The sequence below is a fragment of the Ceratotherium simum genome, chromosome 4 (genome assembly GCF_057802395.1).
Source record: "Ceratotherium simum simum isolate JZ-2026a chromosome 4, ASM5780239v1, whole genome shotgun sequence".
Classification (NCBI taxonomy): Eukaryota; Metazoa; Chordata; class Mammalia; order Perissodactyla; family Rhinocerotidae; genus Ceratotherium; species Ceratotherium simum.
In genome coordinates, this window is record NC_141903.1 from 70,749,224 (window position 1) to 70,770,915 (window position 21,692).

At 40.8% G+C, this 21,692-nt stretch overlaps 1 long non-coding RNA gene and 1 pseudogene across 1 annotated transcript; one reads left to right on the forward strand and one right to left on the reverse strand.

Annotated features, from left to right (window-relative positions):
* The first annotated feature begins 1,186 nt into the window (after positions 1-1,186).
* On the forward strand, positions 1,187-2,627 carry LOC147917330 (uncharacterized). The gene is made up of 3 exons (XR_015552005.1): positions 1,187-1,266; positions 1,469-1,569; positions 1,876-2,627. It is a non-coding gene; the product is annotated as an uncharacterized LOC147917330 (long non-coding RNA).
* Positions 2,628-11,968: 9,341 nt separating this feature from the next.
* On the reverse strand, positions 11,969-15,549 carry LOC147917331 (small ribosomal subunit protein eS6 pseudogene; annotated as a pseudogene).
* Positions 15,550-21,692: the final 6,143 nt, after the last annotated feature.

The following is a 21,692-nucleotide window of genomic DNA, read 5'->3' on the forward strand; positions in this document are numbered from 1 at the left end:
TGTGGTGGGCAGGAGGCTGGGGTGAAGGGATTCGGGGGAGGGTCCATGGGGGCACCTGAGAGGTGGGACTCATCTCACCACTCCCACCCTGATTTCACAGGGTGTCATCCCCTTCCTGGGCATGTTCCTCTATCACCTGAAGCTGCTGGGCATTAGGATGGCGGATGATCTGGAAGTGAGTGAGCCTGGAGGTGGGGACAGGGAGCAGGATCCTGAGGTTTGGGAGGCGAGAGCCCTGCACTGGGACCTGAGCTCTCAGTACCTGGCAAACCTCCTCTCATGAGAGCCCCATGGCCACCCATGGGAGCTGGGGAGTCAGGCACATGTTAGCAATGCTTGAATAGACGCTCCGCATAAGCCCCCCACCAGTCTACCTGGGCTGGTGAAGCTCATAGCTGCCTGCCTGCAGAGCTGCAGGAGGCTGTGTCTGAGATGGATTCAGCCTCCCCCTCGGGCCCTGCCCCTGGGGGAGTGCCATCAGCCCCTGCAAGTGAGGAAGCACTTCTGTGTTCCAGCTGTCCCTTCCTCCCTGAGGCCTCAGTCTCCCCATCTGTCATCAGAGAGGGTGTGCTACATAAGGTCTCTGGCCTCAGCTCCCCTGTCCCTCCTGCTCTGGAGCCCAGAGCCTGGCCCAGTGTCAAGTTCTCTTTGTGGAAGGTCTGCCCTCTGCTGGGCCCTGACATTCCTGCAGCCTGAGAAGGGGTGGGATGGGGGTTGGTTCTGGGCTTAGGGGGCTGTTTCTGATGGACATTGGCTGTCTCCCTTCCAGGGAAATCGGGTCAACTTCCAGAAATGGTGTGACGTGAGCAGCTATGGGGAGGGTGGGGATGTGGAAATCAGAGACCTCCCCTGGCAAGACTTTCTCTGGCCTCATCCCTTGGGTCTTACATTTATTGGGAGGATCAGATCCACAAAGCTGGGCATCCCATCACGTTGGCGGGTGCGGGAGGGGCTGGCATCAAGGACACCTTCCTGGATGAGGAACTAATTCAAGCCAAGTGTGAGGACAGGCAAGTCCTGAATGGAGAGGGAAGGAAGGAGGGTTCCCGAGTGAGCACAGACCCCAGACCAGATCCTCACTCCACACAAGTCCCTGGCAGCGTTCCCCACCCAAGCCCTGTCTGCATCCTGTCCTTCCTCCCAGAAATTCACACTCATCCGGAGGATCCAGCTGCTCCAGCAGGCTGCAAATGCACATGACCTGGAGCCCAACGAGCGATTTGGAGCCTGGTTCCAGGCCATGGAGCCCATCAGTGTCCATGAGAGGTGAGGGGGACAGGAGTTGGGTGAGGGCAGGGCAGACTCTCTCTGATGGCCAGCTCCAGAGCCTGTGGCCTGGCTCGCTGATCAGCCTCAGAACTCGTAGCGTGGTGACCCATGGGGCACCAGGACTCAGCTGCTGGCAGGCTCTGGGAGGGGCACCTGAGGTGTGGCTCCTGGTAGCTCACAGGTCCACTCTATCCTGTAGCTACTGGGTCTCCTGCCAGCTGGAGCCCGCACACCAGAAGGCGAGCAAAATGCGGCTCTTCAGGAGAACGAGGAACCGGACATCCTCCAGTTCAGGGCCAAGTGAGTGTTGGGACCAGGAGCGACTGAATCCAGGGGCTCAGTACATCTTCGGGCTAAGCATGAGACTTGATCCCAGCTCCACTGCTGAGCAGGCCTGGGACAGGCCGCTCCCCTCTCCTCTCTGGGATTCAGTTGCATCCTCTGAAATGGGTGATGCTAAATGATGCCTCCTGCATCAGGGACAAATGGGGTGCTGTTGATGGACTGAGCACTTGGTACAGGGTTTGGATCAGAGTGCAGTGGGGCAGGGAGGTGTGCCATGAATCTCAGGAAGGTTCTCCAAAATAGTCTGTTTCTTCTCTTCAGCCACCATGCCCTTGGTGATGAGCCGTCACACTCTGGAGACCACAAGTGCAGCTCCTCCTGACCAGCAGGGACACTGGGACCCTCGGGGTGCACCGGGCCAGGTCTTCCCAACCTGAGTGAACGAGGACATCCTAAGACTTTCCCTGGTTTCCCCTAAAGCCCCAGAGGGAGGGCACCACCCCCTCCAATTCCCTGACATCTCCATGCTAGCCACTGTTAACCCATTGGGGAGGAGTGATATTATTTCTTTAATAGTAAATGGTAGATTTGACTCTTACGTTATATCCTGTTTCTGTCACAACCTGGGTGTTGTGGTGTGGTTCTTTCACTTCTTATGCTCATGTAAATGAGACACAGAATCTCACTTTCCTCCTTGAATGAAGAACTTGTGTATGGTCACAGCTTATTGTATGTGGGAGAAGGGAGGAGGGCCAGCCTCCTCCCTGGCTACTGAATGAAACCCTCAAGTCCCCCTTCCTCAGAGGACAGGTGCATTTCAGTGTGGTTCACCTGGGCCAGGAGCAGAGACAGCCCCTCAGATCTCCCTGGATGTCGAGGTTGGAGGGACTTTCCCAGGCAGAGCAATAACCACTGAAATGTGGGTGTCTTTCAAATAGCACTTACCAGGACCATGTCCTTCCCCAGGACAGTGGCTGTCTTTCTACAGCTTTCCAGGAAGAAGGAATATTTTTTGCTTCTCTTGTTGAGGTTTCTTGGATCAGATATTGGAACTTTCCATTTTCTAATCAGTGTCTGGATTCGCATCAACACTAAATGAGGAAAAAATGTAAAAGATAAAACTTTGCATGTGGAACGGACAAGGACAGAGGAAGACCATGTGCAGATGGACTAAGGGCCGACAGGACATGCCCATCAGGCCGCCTCTAGGGCTCCCTGTTCACCCTTCGCCTAGACTGGAATCCTCCTGGGATCCTGGCCCATGCCCTTGGAAGTCCTTTTCCCACTTGTTTCATGTCACTTTATGATGAAGTGCTGCTGTTCACGCCCAACTCTAGAGCTTTGTGGATCAGATAATACCCAGTTCATAACAGTCATCTCAGACTGTCCCATAATTAGGTATTTAGTCCCAACCAGCACCAAGTAGCAAGAAAGGTGCCATTTCTCAAAAGGAAAATGGATATCTGCATGGTTTTGCTTTAAAATCCTAGGTGCATGCATTGTCATTCTCTTGTGGAGGGCTGCCAGAAGATCCCAAAAACAGCCCTAAATGCCAAAGACCTGCTGATTCATATGGCCTAAATGGTAGAATAGCTTATACTGTACCCTGGACCAGCTTCAGAGACTCCTTTTGCTCTGAGCCCCATTTGAAACTCAGTAAATATGCAAAGTAAATCACTCAAATGAGACACATATTGGCTCCAGAACCCAAAGAGGCCCACAAAGCATTGGATCTTTTTTAATGTTAATAGGTGGAAGATACATCAACTTAACTTTCACATTGAAGGAGGGATCTCAGTATGCCCCAGAACCCTAGAGCCCTACAAACCCACCAAGTCTTCATGGGGTTTATCTCCCACTTATATATCTTACTAAAGCTTCCAGGGTATTTGCTACTTCCTGCCCAACAAATCTATTAGCATGATTTCATGGATTATTTAGCCTCGATTATGACAGAGAGGGCTAGAGCTGAAAGCAACAGTGAATGTTTTGTTGACCCGATGATGTGGAAGCAAATTACTTCTTGGTTGATGTAGAGAGAATAAAGCATTTGCCAGAACAATAGTTGCACACCAGTTTTTAGAGACTGTGCTGTTTTGCTCCAGTAAGGAGACTACATCTGTAAAAGCAGCAGCATTTAGGATCACCACCTGATTAAGTGTAGGAAAATCTGCTACCACTCTCCAAAACCCCACTACCATGCATACAGGCCAAGTCAACACACTTGCATCTCTCAAGACTTGCATGGTGGCATTACTCTCCACAGACTTCCTCAGGGATGCAATATTGCTTTTGATTTATTATTTTGGTTGAGCAGGGCAATTCCAGTGGTTTCCAGTTGGTCTTTCCTATTATATTGTTTTTTGTTTTTTTTTTTATTCTTTCCCCCCAAAGCCCCAGCAGATAGTTGTATGTCATAGCTGCACATCCTTCTAGTTGCTGTATGTGGGACTCTGCCTCAGGATGGACGGAGAAGTGGTGCCTCGGTGCACGCCCGGGATCCGAACCTGGGCCACCACCATCAGAGCGCGCGCACTTAACCACCAAGCCACGGGGCCGGCCCAGGTCTTTCCTATTATACAAGCCATTGTTCTACAGGCAGGGAGCCAGTGTGAAGAGTCTGCTAGTTTGCAAATGTGTTCTTGAGAACTATAAATTTAGGTAAAATTTAGATACAAAGAGAATTCCTATTGGGTTGTATGTGTGGACCCACTGGGCCCACTGTGAGAAGGAATCAGACCAAAGAACTATTTATCATCTAATCTCTATCAATCTCCACTCTGACTATTTGACCAAAAAGCATTTGGGATCCCCAGGAATTAGCATCAACTCCAATTCTATCTTAGTCATTCCAAAAAAATCTGGCTGTTTCCCTCTTCCCATGCACAGATACCTTGGTAAAGGGTCCCAGGTCACTTTCAGAAGGGCAAAGAGGAAGATTTACAGTATACTATGTTGGCAGGGTTATAGCATTCTTCCTCAAAGGGACCCCACTCATATCTCAATTTCGAATATCTATTCCTGCACCAGTACCAAACTGTTTCTATTAATACAGCTTTATAATGTGTCTTGAAAATTGATAAGGCAATTCCTAATATATTCAAAGATTGTTTTGGCATTCCTTTTTTTTTTTTTGGAAGATTGGCCCTGAGCTAACATCTATTGCCAATCTTCCTCTTTTTTCTTGAGGAAGATTGTCCCTGAGCTAACATCTGTGCCAACGTTCCTCTATTTTGTGTATGGGATGCTGCCACGGCATGGCTCGATGAGCAGTGTGTAGGTCCACGCCCAGGATCCGAATCCTCGAACCCCAGGTCGTTGAAGCAGAGCGCAAGAACTTAACCACTATGCCACTGGGCCGGCCCCATATTTTGGCATTCTTATATATTTGCTTGTCCTAATGAATTTTGGAATCCATTTGGCAAAATTCACACACACAAAAATTCTATTAGCATTTTTATTGAGATTGTTTGGATTTATAAATTAATTCAGGGAACACAGAAATTTTTCATAACATTAAGTTATCCCATCAGTGAACATGATATATCTACTTATTTGGCCATTTTATATCTTTTATTAAATTCTATAATTTTCTCAGTAGAAGTCTTGTACATTTTTGTTAGTTTTAGTCCTAATCGGTCTCACATAAAAAATTTAAAACTTTTATGGACTCACATTCTCATCCAGCTATTTCCCTTTCCACTTTATAGCCAAACATCTTGAAAGAGTTGTCTACACTACATGTTTCCATTTACTCATCTCACTTCCTCTTAAACATAAAGCAATTTGGATTCAATGAGCTCCACTTCATCAAAACTGCTCAGTCACTGATGACACACACATCTTTAAAAATCCACAAGTTTTTTCCTGACCCTTATCTTGCTTGATTTTTAAAAAATTTATACGTTTTCACTTTCAGTTTCCACTTCTGCTCGTAAGGAGCTTGGAAGTTACCGCTCCATCCTGATAACAAGTAAAAAGCTGAACAGACTGAAAAATCAACAAACAACTATTCTTGGATCCATAAGACAGGGGAGGACACTGGGTAAACTGCTGCCCCCAAGAGTAGAGAGATGCACAAGCAAATACAGAGAGCCGCAGCTTACCAGAGCAGAGACTCGTGCGCAGAAACCACCTCCAGGACCAGTGCCAGGGTAGGAAAACCTGAACTGTAATGGACAGATTGGTGAAGGCTCAGTGTGGACAACTCTGAAAGTTAAGAACTCTGGGGTGATCCAGTCATAGAGGGGCCCCCAGAACATTGTGAGATTTATCTCCAGGAGCTTGACTAGGTTCCCACAGTAATTATCTGAGAAAAATCCCCTTGTGCTCCTGGCAGGAGGAGGGGAAAAGGAACCATTCACTCCAGAGCACTCTGTTCTTCTTAACAAGGCCCACCCTCAGGGAAAACTGCCTAACAAGAGCTTAACCTACTGGAGTATTATCAGAGCCTAACTGACCTAGGGGAGGGGAAATACCCAACTCCAGCCCACTCTAGCCATCCTGTCTCACCTAAGGGGGCAAAAAAAAACCTGAGAAACAGTCATGAAGTTCACAGTGCAGAGGCATAGGCTCACTGAAAAACTGAGACCTAATCTTAGGACTATAGAATGCTTCCCCTCCCCAACACCTCACTGCCACATCACCAAAGGCCTATTTGCAGCAGTTCCTTTTACCCAGAGCATCATATACAGCTATCAAGAAAATTTACCAGGCATATACCAAAACACAAAAATCATAATTTGAAGAGACAGAGTAAGTATCAAAATCAAACATGGCAAGGATGTTGGAATCATCAGACTGGGAATTTAAAACAACTGTGATTAATATGCTAAGAGCTCTAATGGATAAAGTAAACAGCATGCAAGAACAGATGGGTAATGTAAGCAGAGAGATGGAAACCCTAAGAAAGATTCAGAAAGAAATGCTAGCAATAAAAATCACTGTAACAGAAACGAAGAATGGCTTTGAGGAGCTTATTAGTAGGCCAGACATGGCTGAGGAAAGAATCTCTGAGCTAGAGGATATATCAATAGAATCCTTGAAAACTGTAGAGCAAAAAGAACAAAGACTGAAAAAAAAAAAAAGAACAGAATATCCAAGGACTGTGGGACAACTACAAAAGATGTAACATATGTGTAATGGGATTACCAGAAGGAGAAAAAAGAGAGAAAGGAACAGAAGAAATATTTGAAAAAATAATGACCAAGAATTTTCCCAAATTAATGTCAGACACCAAACCACAGATCCAGGAAGCTCAAAGAATACTGAGCAAGATAAATGTCCCCAAAAATTACACTTAGGTATATCTTCAAATTATAACCAAAAATAAAGAAAAAATCCTGAAAGTAGCCAGAGTATAAAAACATCTTACCTATAGAGGAACAAAGATGAGAATTACATCTAACTTCTCAGAAACCATGCAAGCAAGTAGAAAGTTGAGTAAAATATTTAAAGTGTTCAGAGAAAAAAACCCACCAACCCAGAATTCTATACTCTATGAAATTATTCTTCAAAAGTGAAGGAGAAATAAAGACTTTCTCAGGCAAACAAAAATTGAGGGACTATGTTGCCAATAGACCTGCTCTGCAAGAAATGTTAAAAGAGGTTCTTTAGAGAGAAGGAAAATAATATAGGTCAGAAATTCAGATCTACATAAAGAAAGGATGAGAGTTGAAGAAGGAATAAGTGAAAGTAAACCAAAAACTCTTATTTTTCTTATTCTTAATGTATCTAACAGATAACAGTTTGTTTAAAATAACAATGTATTTGATTATGTACGCTTACGAATATGTATGCTTATTTGTGCTTACCTATAAGTGAAATGAATAACAGCAATGATACAAGGGATGGGAGTAAGGAATTAGGATTATTTTGTTATTATAAAATACTTATGCTACCCAGGAAGTAGTATAGTGTTATTTGAAAATGGACTTGGATTAGTTGTAAATATATATTGCACTCTAGGGTAACCACTAAAAAAGTTTTAAAAAACTGTAACTGATATGCTAAGAAAGGAGAGAAAATGGAATCATACAAAATGCTCAATTAAAACCATAAAAGGCAGAAAAAGAGTGGAAGACAAAAACAGGAACAAAAAACAAAAGAAACAGGGGCCGGCCCAGTGGCGCAGCGGTTAACTGTGCGTGCTCTGCTGCGGCAGCTTGGGGTTCGCAGGTTCGGATCCCGGGCGCGCACCAGCGCACCGCCTGCTAAGCCATGCTGTGGCGGCGTCCCGTATAAAGTAGAAGAGGATGGGCACGGGTGTTAGCCCAGGGCCAGTCTTCCTCAAGAAAAAAGAGGAGGATTGGCATCGGATGTTAGCTCAGGGCTAGTCCTCCTCACAAACAAAAAAAACAACACACAAGAGAAACAAATAGAAAACAGTAATGAATATAGTAAGTATATGTCAGCTATATCAAAAAACACTTTAAATGTCAATGATCTAAATGTACCAATTAAAAAACAGAGAACGTCAGAAGGGATCAAAAAACATGACCTAACTATATGTTGTCTACCAGAAACCCACTTTCAATACAAAGACACACATAGATTAAGACTAAATGGGTAGAGAGAAATATACCATGCTAACAATAATCAAAACAAAGCAACAGTAGCTATAGTAATCTCAGACAGAGCAGACTTTAAAGTAAGGAAAGTTATCAGAGATAAATAAAAGCATTATATAATGATAAAGGGGTCAATTCTCAAAGAAAACATAACAATTCTGAACGTGCATGTGCCTAACAACAGAGTGTCAAACTATGTGAGGCAAAAACTGATAGAACTATAAGCAGAAATAGACAAATCCACTATCATAGTTGGCGACTCCAACACCCCTCTCTCAGAAATGGACAGATCTAGCAGGCAGAAAATCAGTAAGGACATAGTTGAACTCAACAGCATCATCAATCAACTAGATATAATTGACATCTATAGAGCACTTCATCCAATGATAGCAGATTACACTTTCTTCTCAAGCTTGCATGGAGCATTCACCAAGATAGACCACATCCTGAGACATAAAACACCTTAACAAATTTAAAAAAATAGAAATCATACAATGCCTGCTTTCAGACCACAATGGAATCAAACTAGAAATCAATAATAACACTTTACATGTTTTAAATTTACATAATTCACTCTTTGTGATGTATATTTCTATGGATTTTGACAAATGCATAGAACTGTGTATACCATCACAGTCATGATCCAAAAAGTTTCATCACCCCAAAAATTCCTGCTTGCTGCCTCTTTGTGATCAACCCCTCCCCACACCCCACTCCTGGCAACCTCAGATTTGTCTTCTATCTCAATAGTTTAGCCTTTCCCAGAATGTCATATAAATGGAGTCATACAATATGATGCCTTTGGGTTCTAGCTTCTTTCACTTAACAAAATACCTTTGAGATTCACACATGTTGTTGCATGAATCCATCAGGGTTACTTTCTCCCTTGTGTTGCTAAGTAGTATTCCAGTGTATAGATATACCACAAACTGTTGATTCATTTATTCACATTTGAGTTGTTTCCAAGTTTTAACAATTAAAAATAAAGCTGAAATAAACATGCGTGTACAGATTTTTGTGTGCACATAAGTTTTTAGTTCTCTTGGGTAAATATTTGGGAGTAAGACTGCTACTCCCCTATAAGAATCAGTAAACATATAAGCACTGTATATGTTTAAATTTGTTTGTTAAAAAAACTATTAAACAGTTTTTCAAAGTGGCCATACTGTTTTATAGTCTTATCAGCAAAGCATGAGGATTCCAGTTGTTCCACATCTTTGTCAACACTTGGTAGTGTCAGGATTTTTTTTTTTACCTTCTAATAGACGTATAGGGGTGTTTCATTGTGATTTTACTTTGTGTTTCCATCATGAGTATTGGCATCTTTTCATATGCTTATTTACCATCAATATGTCTTTTTGAGTAAAGTGTCAGTTCAAAACTTATGTTTATGTTTTTTGAGTTATTTCTTGTTGAATTTTGTGAATTCTTTATATTCTGAATAAAAGTCTTATTTTATTGAGGTATAATTGATATATAACATTATATTAGTTTCAGGTGTATAAAATAATGATTTGCTATTTGTATATATTGGGAAATGATCACCACAATAAGTCTAGTTAACATCTGTCACCATGCATAGTTACAAAATTTTTTCTTGTGATGAGAACTTTGAAGATTTACTCTCTTAGCAACTTTCAACTATGCGGTACAGTATTAACTATAGTTATTATGCTGTACATTACATCCCCACTACTTATTTATTTTATAACTGGAAATTTGTAACTTTTGATCTCCTTCACTCACTTTGCCCACCCCCCCACCCCTCAACTTTGGCAACCAGCAATCTGTTCTCTGTAGGCATGAGCTTGTTTTTCTGTTTGTTTGTTTTAGATCCCACATGTAAGTGAAATCCTACAGTATTTGTCTTTCTCTGTCTGACTTATTTCACTTAGCATAATGCCCTCAAGGTCCATCCATGTTGTCATAAATGGCAAGATTTCATTCCTTTTTATGGCTGAATAATATTTCAGTGTATATATACACCACATTTTCTTTATCCATTCATCCATCAGTGGACACTTAGGTTGTTTCCATGTCTTGGCCACTGCAAATAATGCTGCAATGAACATGCAATGAATATGAAGTCTTTTGTCAGAAATGAGACTTCTAAATATTTTCTCTCAGTCTGTAGGTTTATCTTTTCCTTCTCTTAACAGTGATTGTTTCAGAACAAAAAGTTTTAATGTTTATAATTGCTCACGTTTTGGCAGCATTTGACATTGGCTTTCTCATCCTTCAAGACTCAGTTTCAGGAGGCCTACCTGAATTAGGCTCCTCCAGCTCCCTTATCTTAGCAAATTTCTATCATATCACCCTATACATTTTCTTTATGGCACCTCTCACAAACTGTAATTATTTTATTCATTTATTATGTTTATTATCTGTATTCCCCACTACATTATAAGCTCCGTGAGGAATGGGGGCTGCATCTGCTTTTTCACTAGTACTATCAATGACTAATACAGCACCTGGGAAATAACTATGGAAAGGAAGGAAACAAGGAGAGAAAGAAGGAAGGCACAAAGGAAGAAAAGGAAAATCTTGAAGGAGAGGTCCAAGATTATTCTGAGAATTCAACTTCAAGAAACTAGCTAATTGTTATGATTTAAATGGAAATAGAAAATACAGGATTGAACAGCAACTCCCCACTTCCAGCCCACCCCCCATCAGCCCTTGGCAACCACCATTTTACTTTCTGTTTCTATGAGTTTGACTACTTTAGATACCTTATATAAGCGGAATCATGCAGTATTTGTCCTTCTGTGACTGACGTATTTCACTTAGCATAATGTCCTCAAGGTTCATCCACATTGTAGCATATGATAGCATTCCCTTCTTTTTTAAGGCTGAATAATATTCCATTGTATGTATGTACCACATTCTCTTTATTCATTCATCTGTTAATGAACATGTAAGTTGTTTCCACCTCTTGCCTATTGTAAATAATGCTGCAATGAACATGGGAATGCAAAATATCTTTGAGATTCTGTTTTCAATTCTTTTAAATAAATATCCAAAAGTAGGATGGCTGGATCATATGGTAGTTCTATTTTCAATTTTTTGAGGAACCTCATACTGTTTTCCGTAGTGGCTGCACCATTTTAATTACCATCAACAGTGCACAAGTGTTCCAATTTTTCAACATCCTTACCAACACTTGTTTTTTTGACAATGGACATCCTAACAGGTGTGAGGTCATATCTCATTGTGGTTTTGATTTGCATCTCCCTGATAATTAGTGATGTTGAGCATTTTTCGTATACCTGTTGGCCATTTGTATGTCTTTTTTTTTTGTGAGGAAGATCAGCCCTGATCGGATGGCACCCTAACATTGGATGCTAACCCTCCTCTTTTTGCCGAGTAAGATTGGCCCTGGGATAACATCTGTGTCCATCTTCCTCTACTTTATATGGGACACCACCACAGCATGGCTTGACAAGCTGTGCGTCGGTGCGCTACCAGGATCCAAACCTGCAAACCCTCGGGCCGCCGAAGCGGAGCACGCACACTTAACCGCTGCGCCACCGGGCAGACCCCTGTATGTCTTCTTTGAAGAAATGTCTATTCAAGTTTTTAGCCCACTTTTTAATTGGTTGTTAGTTTTTCGGCTATTGAGTTTTATGAGTTTCTTATATATTTTAGATATTAACCCCTTATTGGATAACTGGTTTGCAAATATTTTCTCCCATTCTGTAGGTTGCCTCTTCATTCTGTTGATGGTTTCCTTTGCTGCACAGAAACTTTTCAGTTTGATGCAGTCTCACTTATGTATTTTTGCTTTTGTTGCCTGTGCTTCTGGTGATATGTAAGAACAAACCTTTTAGCAAGGTATTCCCGGCTCTCAAATTCTGGCCCCAGCCTGCCTTTCTTCTTTGAGCTTCACCATCACACCACTGCACACCACAGTCCAGGCCACTGGACCACTCCCAGTCCCTGAGAATGCCATGCACGTGGATGTGTCTCTGCATATTGTCCTTTCTTCTTGGAATATTCACCCTCTGCTGTCTACCCAGCAGGTGCAGTATTACAAAAGTCTCTGGTGGCTTTCCTGATCCTCTTCCTCCCAAGGAAGGATTAGTTGCATTCAGCTTTGGTTGGTCCCCTAGTGAAGTATGTACTAGAGTTGTTTACAAAATTATTTCCTATTCTAGACTATATCCCAGAAATTAATATCTACCAGATAGTGCATGCTATCTTTTAAATAAATTTGGTCATTTTGTCTCGATTTCTTTATCTATAAAATGACAGTGCTTTTAAATTTGCTTGTCAATAATAACCAGCCGAAACTCATTTTTGAAATACAGATTCTAGGCTCCCTCCCATAGATTATGATTGCAGGGTTCCAGGAATTCATATTCGAAATGACCTCACGATGTGATTCTTATAATCAGGTATGTTTAAAAGAACTGAGTTAGATTACTCTAGGGCCCTACCCTGCTCTAAATTTTTTCCTTTTTTTGTCTATAATTTCTTACGGCATAGAAGAGAATAAAAGTGAAGGACAAAGTTGAAGGGCATGTTTTAAGATGACTAGCCGGAGTTTTGGTAACTGATCCTTATTTTCAAGGGCAATTTTGAAATTTTAAGCCTGGTAAACATGTGGAAATATGATTAGAGTAAAGAGAAAGTAAGAGGAGAAACTGATTCGATGTATATATAAATTACAAAAATACCTTAGACAATTTTCCATCAATAATCAAAATAACACCTTACACCGGTACAATGCTTACAACTTGCAAAATATTTTCCACTTCCTTTATCTTTTTTACACTTTATAACCACACTGTAAGTTCAGCAGGGAAAAGCAGGACAGCAATCATTATTTCCATTTTATACAAATATTTTTTGAGTGCCTATGTCATATGAGGAAAAAATAGAGTATTTCATATAGAAAAAGGCTATGATCTTCTATGCGTTTAAAAGAGGTAAAGTTCTCAAACTATATATGCCCAGGTAAAGAGTTATTGGACTGAGTTGGAAAGATATATTATCCAGATATTTCAAGGCCATCGAAATCTTTTTTTCCCACCACCTATGCAGAGTTATTTAGGGAACTGCTATAAATGCCCTCTTGACTTTTCAAATTTGAAATAATTTCAGAATTACAGAAAAGTTGCAAAAATAGTAGTTTCCATATACCTTTCATCCAGCTTCCTCTAATGTTAACATTTTACATACCACAGTACAGTTATCAAAATCAGGAAATTAATATTGGTACAATACTAGTGACTAAACTACAGACTTGAAACATTTTTCCACTAAGGTCCATTTTCTGATGCAGGATCTAATCCAGGATCCCACATTGCATTTAGTTGTCAAGTCTCCTTAGTCTCCTTCAATCTGAGATAGTTCCTTGGTCTTTCTCTCTCTTTCGTGACCTTGACACTTTGGCAGAGATACTGGTGGAGTTATTTTGTCACATATCCCTCGATTTGGGTTTGTCTGATGCTTTCTCATGTTTAGATGAAGGTTATGCATTTTTGGCAAGAACACCACAGAAATGGCATTGTGCCCTTCTCAGAGCATAAAGTCAGGAGACATGGTGGTCTCTGCCAAGTTTCTCCATGTAATTATTCCCCTTCCCTTGTCATTAATAAATATCTTAGGGGAAATACTGAGACTATGCAAATATCCTGATTCTCCTCAAACTTTTACCCACTAATTTTAGCATCCTTCAATATATTTTGCCTCTGATAATTATCACTATGGTGTTTGTCTAATGAAGATTTTCTTTCTTCTTCTTCTTTTTTTTTTTTTTTTGGATATCTGATCTTATTGGTTACTCTTAGAAAATTTCATTTTTGACTGGACTCAGACTTAGAGGTAGAAGCTCTCAGGACAGCCCCCGTCTCTTGGCAATCTGTTCCTGGTGTTTTTCTTTGGCCTCCTTCACTCTCTTGGCCAAAAGTTCAGCATATTCTGCAGCCTCTTCCTTGTTTTTCTTAGTACACTGTTTCTTCAGAGCAATAGGCCGCCGTTAGTGTTGCAGGACACGTGGAGGAACAAGATGCTGAATCTTGGGTGCTTTGGTCCTAGGTTCTTACCTTCTTTGTCTAGGGGCTTTCTCACAACATTCTAGCGGACATCATCCTCTTTAGAGAGATTGAAAAGTTTGCGGATTCTGCTAGCTCTTTTGAGCCCCACACGACGAGTCACAGCAGTATCAGTGAGTCCAGAAATATCCTTCTCCCCTTTTTTCACAATGAACAAGTTGAGAACACTCAGATTGGCAACCACAATGCAACCCCGAACAGATTTGCGCTTTCTTTCTCCAGTCCTCCTCCGTCTGTAACAGGAACGCCCCTCACTCAATAGCAGGCAGACACGGCCATGGGTCAAGACACCCTGCTTGATGGGGAAACCCTGCTTGTCATTCCCACCACTGATTCGGACCACATAACCCTTCCACTCTTCACCCAGAGCGTCAGCAGCAACTTCTATGGCCATACGCTTCTCACAAAATGTACAAAGTTTGCATTCATCGTCCACTTCCATGAGTTTCTGGCAGCCAGTGAATGGGAAAGAGATGTTCAGCTTCATCCTGAAGCAGCCGACTACCTCCGAGGCACCACAAAAAAAGAGGCTAATGAAGACTTTCAATTTTCCTCATTCCTCTATATATATTAGTTGGAATTTTTCTCTAAGGAGAAGCTATCCCTTCTCTCTCAATTATTTATTCATTCATTTGTGCCCTTCATTTTTGCTTGTGTGTTCCCTCTGTTTCCCTTCTTTGCCAGGCCAGTAGGAATTTAGCAAAGCAATAGATAAAAACAAATATCATTTAAAAAGACAACTCCCAAAGTATTTTCAAATTTTTTGCACTATCCTGTCTAGCCAGATGGACTAGTCAAACAACAAAAAACTTAGATTAAGATCAGACACACAAACAACATTGATCAAAGCAACATGAATCCATAAGAAACAAACTGACCAAAAAAAAGACAAAAGTCCTTACTCACTGACTGTGTGTGGTATCTTAGGGGCAAAAATTAAATCAATGCATTTTGACAACCAATGTTCATTTTGTTTGTCTCCAACTCTCTAACCGGGTAAAGTTTCTAAATAAAAGAAGAGGCTAATTGCTTTATTTCAAAATGGATAGTGGTTTTTAATGGTTAATTTCTGCTTGGGGCTTTTTCTCTCCAACCTGGACATCTATTATTCTTCAGAGAACAAAACAGAAAATAAATTATTGGTACCGAAGTAGTATGGATATTGATACCATCAGATGTTTCTACCCTAAGAAAGATTATTTCCACATCTATCATCAACGAAATCTTTTGCAAAACAGGTTGTTTTTCCAACAGATTGGTGTATGGTGAATCAAAAAAGTTTGCATGTGAGGAGAATAAGCATTGATTCTAGAAATGAGCCACAATCTCTTGGGTGGCCTAAGAACAAGTTACCAAACTTGACTAGACCTGAAATGATGATAGTTTTTACCTACCTCATTAAGAGATGTCACACATTAATTAATGTTCATAATGGGCTTGAGATCTGTGATTAAATCTGTTATCCTTGATGGAAAACAGAGCCATTCAACCACTGAGGAGCAGTAAACAAATCAGGGGGATGTATAGTCCGTGGAAAGAAATACTGAAGAGTGAAAAGTTAGTCAAGAATGAGGAGTGGGGGCTGGGACAAGAACCTCTTTTGGTGTGTAAGTATTTGTGCATTGTTATTCTTCATGGAATTAAGAAATACACCTCTCTGATGTCTCAATATGCAGACTCTTCTTCGCCACACTAAGGTTCTTAACATTTTTCGTGTCATGGATATTTTTAACACTTCAGTGAAGCCACAGACCTCTTCTCATAATGCTTTTTAAATACATTAAAAAGTATGTAGGATTATGAAAGAAACCAATTTTATTAAGGCACAGTTATCATAATGTTTTTAAAAATTTAGTCTTAGAATTATATGTATGCTTCTTTATTAAATTAGATGAGATCCAATAGCAGTCTAATGACTACCATAATTTCAAAGTTGTGATGGTTGTAAACAACATTTCAAGATATTTGCAACAACTCTAATGTGATATAAAAATATCCGTGTTTTCTGTTAGTGATAAGGTTAGAGGAACTGCTCTTATTATTGCGGTTTGTTGCCTACATTTATAATTTTTAAATTGCTAAGTTTTAGTTGGAAGTTACTGAAAATAAAGATGTATTATTTTTCCCATCCAATTTCACGGACCCTCTAAATTTTATCCATGGGCTTCTTGGGGTATTTGGATCTCAGGTTAAGAAACTCAGTTCTAAACCTATCCTGGAAACCCTCAGATAGCCAAATACTTGATATTATTTCTCCAAGTGCAATCAGGTGATCATAGCTATGGAGTGTTTATTAAAAATGCAAATCTCTTGACCTTTTCCTAGACCTGCCGAATCGGTATTTTTAACAAGCATTCAAGTGACTGATATACACACTAAAGTTTGAGAACTGCTTCAAAGGTGGTTACATCAATACTTATCTTCAATAGCATCACAATTATCAAGCCACAGACTCTTAAATATTAGTTTGAGGTATTATAATATGGTATAATATTATAATATGGTAGGTCTGGAAGGGGCCTAGAAATTTCAATTTTTTAATAGGCCTTTCAAATATTGTGATGATATGTTCTCAACTCCATTATGAGAAATATTCCTAAACGAAGACACTAAAAGTCAAAGTATAAAATCTGCCCAGGAATGAGAGGAACCCAATCAGGAGCTTTCAATCAGAATCATCATCACAATACTCCACTACCCTTTCCTTTTCTGCACCAGTTAATACCCTTCAAAAGAAAATCTTTAGATAGAAGAATTAAATATGGAATCAATGCATTGTATCACAAAAGATACAAAAGGTGAGTGACATTCTCTGTAACTTTTAACATCATGCTTTAAACTGGTAGGCAAAAATTAAATTTGTCATCAACAACATGAAAAGCAGGAAAACAGAGTAAAAGGGCTGCAGAAGATCTAAAGATCATCTTGAGTTTCAACTACTTCCTTTTTTCTTCTGCCTCACAAATCTTTATCCCTATCCCAAAAATTCTCTGTAATTTGAGCTTCAGACCAGTAGATCCAATTGTCTACTAAACATTTACCCCTGCATACCACAGACAACTCAGACACTACAACCAAAACTGAACTCATCACATTCCTCTGCAGAATGGCTTTCTCTTTCATATTGTTGGTCTTGGGTATTGGTACCATCTAGCAAGATATTCAGAAATTGTCCTAGACATCGCCCATTTCTCACTAAGTTTTCCTTTGCTAGGGGACACTTTTGGAGTGATGATCAGTGTTAAAGCTCCAGCAGTGACCTAGTGCTCTTCGTGTCTGCATTTCTGGAGTGCCAACCTCCAATGTGGCTGATGTCGTAAGATTGACATAGTGATTGGAAGAGTCCTTCTTAGACAGGTCTCATGCCCCAAACTAACTCCAAAAACACAACTGCAGCCCGAGGAAGGCTTAGGAGATGTGGCTTACCCCAGCTCAGATTTCAGACTCTGAAAGAAACGCCTTTTATTTCTATGATTCATTTTTTCCTTGTATTTATGTTTTCCTGCCCTTCACTCCATTCAAGTAGTAAGACTTTGAGTTCTAAGTTTAGGGTGTAGTTCTTGGAGAATGCCCTCTCAGACTGCCTGTGATCTAGGCAAGAGAAATCCTTGGGGGTTCACAGGGTCCTGGCTGAATGATGGAGGTTGGAGGCCAAAGACACCTAATAACATATGATTCGGAATTTGGAATTCTCATCACCAACATCTGGTGTAGGTAAGCTGAGCAAAGTGAGTACATAGAGAGGTTCAGGAGGTAAGATCACTGAAGAACCTCAAACCTGAAGGGCTGTTGCACTATTTATGGGTAAATCCCCCTAAGAAGAGCAAGGCTACTGCACCAGGACAGGATCTAGTAAGTGGACCATGGTCTTGATGAAGACAAAGATTCAGTTCTAAAGTAGTGGGCTGATCTCAAGACAGAGCCTCAGTGTGTAAACTTCTGATCCAGTCATATTGCTAGACTGCTCTGTGTTCTTCACTCCAGGATCGATTTTCCTTTTCATCCCATTCCTCAGTCAGGGCAGAAAGAGTAATATGTAACTCCACAGGAAAGAGAGCAAATTCCTGCTGGAGCAGAAAAACAGGTGGCGGAAAAGAATGTCTGCATCACTATGAGAGGGATCATTTTAACCAAGGCCATGTGGTTTCAACGCTGACAAAAGGTGAGATTTGGGGAATGACACACGGCAGAGATAATCTGCTTCTCAATGGGCCCCTGCATATAGAGGGGTAGGAAGTGCTGAGAGCAGCAGCAGGAACAAACAAAGCTGGTTCCGCTGGGATTAAAGCAGCTCACAGAGTGGGGTCTATGTCACTGAGCACGGGCCATCCTCAATTCAGGACTGTGAGGTCAAAACAATGGGAACCTTATGGGACAACAGGAACAATTCAAAAAAGAAAGACGAGGAGGATCCCAGGAAAGGCCTACATCATGGAGGTGCAAACCTTGCAGTCACTGGTAGTGGACCCTGAACAACAGACAGGAATGGATTGGTCTCTTGGTGCAGTTGGAACCAAAAAGTCTTTATTTATTATTTTATTTTTCATACTGATGCCTTTTCATTTTTTTAAAGATTGGTCCTAAGCTAACATCTCTTGCCCATCTTCCTCTTTTTTTTAATCTTTCTCCCCAAAGCCCCAGTACATAGTTGTATATCCTAGTTGTAGGTCCTTCTAGTTCTTCTATGTGGGACGCCACCCCAGCATGGCTTGTTGAGCTGTGAGCAGGTCTGCGCCCAGGATTCGAACCAGCGTACCCCAGCTCCCTGAAGTGGAGCGTGCAAACTTAACTGCTATGCCACTGGGCCAGGCCCTTTTTTATTTTATTTTATTTTATTTATTTTATTTTATTTTAATTTAATTTAATTTAATTTTATTTTATTATTTTATTTTTCTGACTACTCCCTCACCCCAGAAAATACCAGTGCTCTTTTGGCGTATGGCTGGTAGCAGTAATTGGATCTAGACCTGCTTTCTCAAATCCAGTAGGCACTAACCACATGTAGCTATTGAGCACTTGAAATGTGGTTAGTCTGAATTGAGAGATTCTTTACATATAAAATATCTATCGAATTTCAAAAACTTAGTACAAAAAAATGTAAAATATCTCATTAATTTTTATATTAACTACATGTTGAAAATATACTATTTTGGAGACATTGCTTTAAATAAATATATCACTAAAATTAATTTCATCTGTTTCTTTATTCTTTTTTAATGTAACTGTTAGAAAATTCAAAATTACATATATGGCTTGCATTATTTCTCCATTGGACAGTGCTGATCTAGACCAAGACATACCTTGGTTCCACGGCCATTGTTCTTTTTGTATGTGCTAAGGAACTAGAATTTAACCAATGATTCTAAAACTTAGTGTGTTTAAAAATCATCTGGGGAACATAAGAAAATGTCTTTCTTGCCTCCACCCTCCTAGCAAGATTCTAACTATTGCATTTGGGATGTAGACAATGAATTCGTATTTTCAACCAGTTCCCTAGGAGATTCTGATACAGGAAGTCCTCTGACCATACCTTGAGAAATATTGGCTTAGGGTGAACAGCACTGCACTGATCATGTTTGATTCTAGGATGTTCTTCTCTTTTTCTAAATTTTGTGGGTGGGAGAAGCTGCTGTGATAATCTCATGTTCGTGCTGACTCTCTGAAACTTGGGCTAAGTACATCCAATGATGGTTTTAGGATTGGATTAACCAAACTTTAAAAATGCTAAAACCTTTACCTCAGATTTAGTGGAAGATGGCCCAGGATACAGCTGCAGAGGAGAAATCTCAGGCTGCAGTGAGGGCCCTGAATTAGTTCCCTTGTATATGAGAATGTAAGAACTGAAAAGAAAATGTGCATGGGTGCAGGCAAGAAGGAGGGAGGCATGCAAGAGGGCCTGAGACACTGGATCCTATATTGAAGCTTTGACTTCTCTGTAGGAACAAGGGGTTGGCTTGATGCTGGGAAGAGATTTATATTACTAAAATGTATACAGTGTATTCACAAAATGACTAACATTATGTGCTGAAGTCAACAAGGGCTCACTGCATACCATGTGGTTAAGAGATGGATTTTGGAGCTAGACCATCTGAGTTCTAATAGTATCTCTGCCTTGGGCAAGTCTTTTAACCTCTTTGCTTTTATTTAAAATAGCAAAAATAATTGTACTTACCCATAAATTTGTTGTGAGAATTAAGTGATCTGATACATGCAGAAAATACAGAATTGTGTCCGGCACATAAGAGCTATATGAATGTTAGGTATTATTCTTGTATTCCAGGGTGGTGAAATTTGCTGGGCAATATAGAGCTAAAGATACTTTACAATAAGGAAAGGAACAGAAGGAGACCACTTTACCTATTGCAGACAGCAAGAGGAAGCAGCAAGTGCAAATGCTTGGAGAGGACAGGGAAGTTGCACAAATACTGATCTTACTCGGCTTACGACGGGGTTACGACTCGATAAACCCATCGTAAGTTGAAAATATCATAAGTCGAAAATGCATTTAATACATCTTACCTACCAAACATCATAGCTTAGCCTAGCCTACCTTAAATGTGCTCAGAACCCTTACATTAGCCTACAGTTGGGCAAAATCATCTAACACAGAGCCAATTTTATAATAAAGTGTTGAATATCTCATGTAGTTTATTGAATACTTACTGAAAGTGAAACAAAATGGTTGTGTGGGTACAGAATGGTTGTGAGTGTGTCAGTTATTTACCCTTGTGATCGCGTCGTTGACTGGGAGCTGCGGCTCGCTGCTGCTGCCCAGCATCACAAGCGAGTACCGTTCGGCATATTGCTAGCCCGGGAAAAGATCAAAATTCAAAAATCGAAGTATAGTTTCTACTGAATGCATATCACTTTCACACCATCATATAGTCAAAAAATCACAAGTCGAACCATCATAAGTGGAGAACGGTTTGTATGTGTATAAGGTATACTGGGAGATGAGGAGAGAGGGCAATAAAATAGGAAATAATAGAATCTGAAAGAAGGAGTTGCCTTTTGTAGATTGGAGTAAGCATATCTAGCCTAATTTAAATATACATTCAAATTCAGTATTTACTTATTAAAAGCGCAAGCCAAATATAAAAAATATCTTTGGGTCAGATTACCCTAAGGGGCTAGCTCCCAGTCCCAGCCACATGTGCAGTTTCCAGAGTTGTCATGCGCCCTCTCAGTTAGAGTATTGTTCCTTCCTATTTCAGATGTTTCTGGGGGAAACTTCAGGCCTTGAGGAGGCTGAATGGCCCATCTCTGGATGATGTCGGGGAGCTGTGGTGAGGATTATGTGCAGTTAAGGCATTTCTGATACTCTGCGATCTCCCTCAAATGGAGCAGCAACACCCCAAGTGTTAAGACCATGTGGGTTAAGAGGAGGAGGACAAAATAGCAGCTACTATCTGCTGTGTACTTGAGGGAACTCAAGGTGTTTCTTGCTTCACTTCGCCTCCAAAGGAGGGCAAGGAGAGATAAAAACAAAAGTAGGTAACAACGCTGGGGGCTG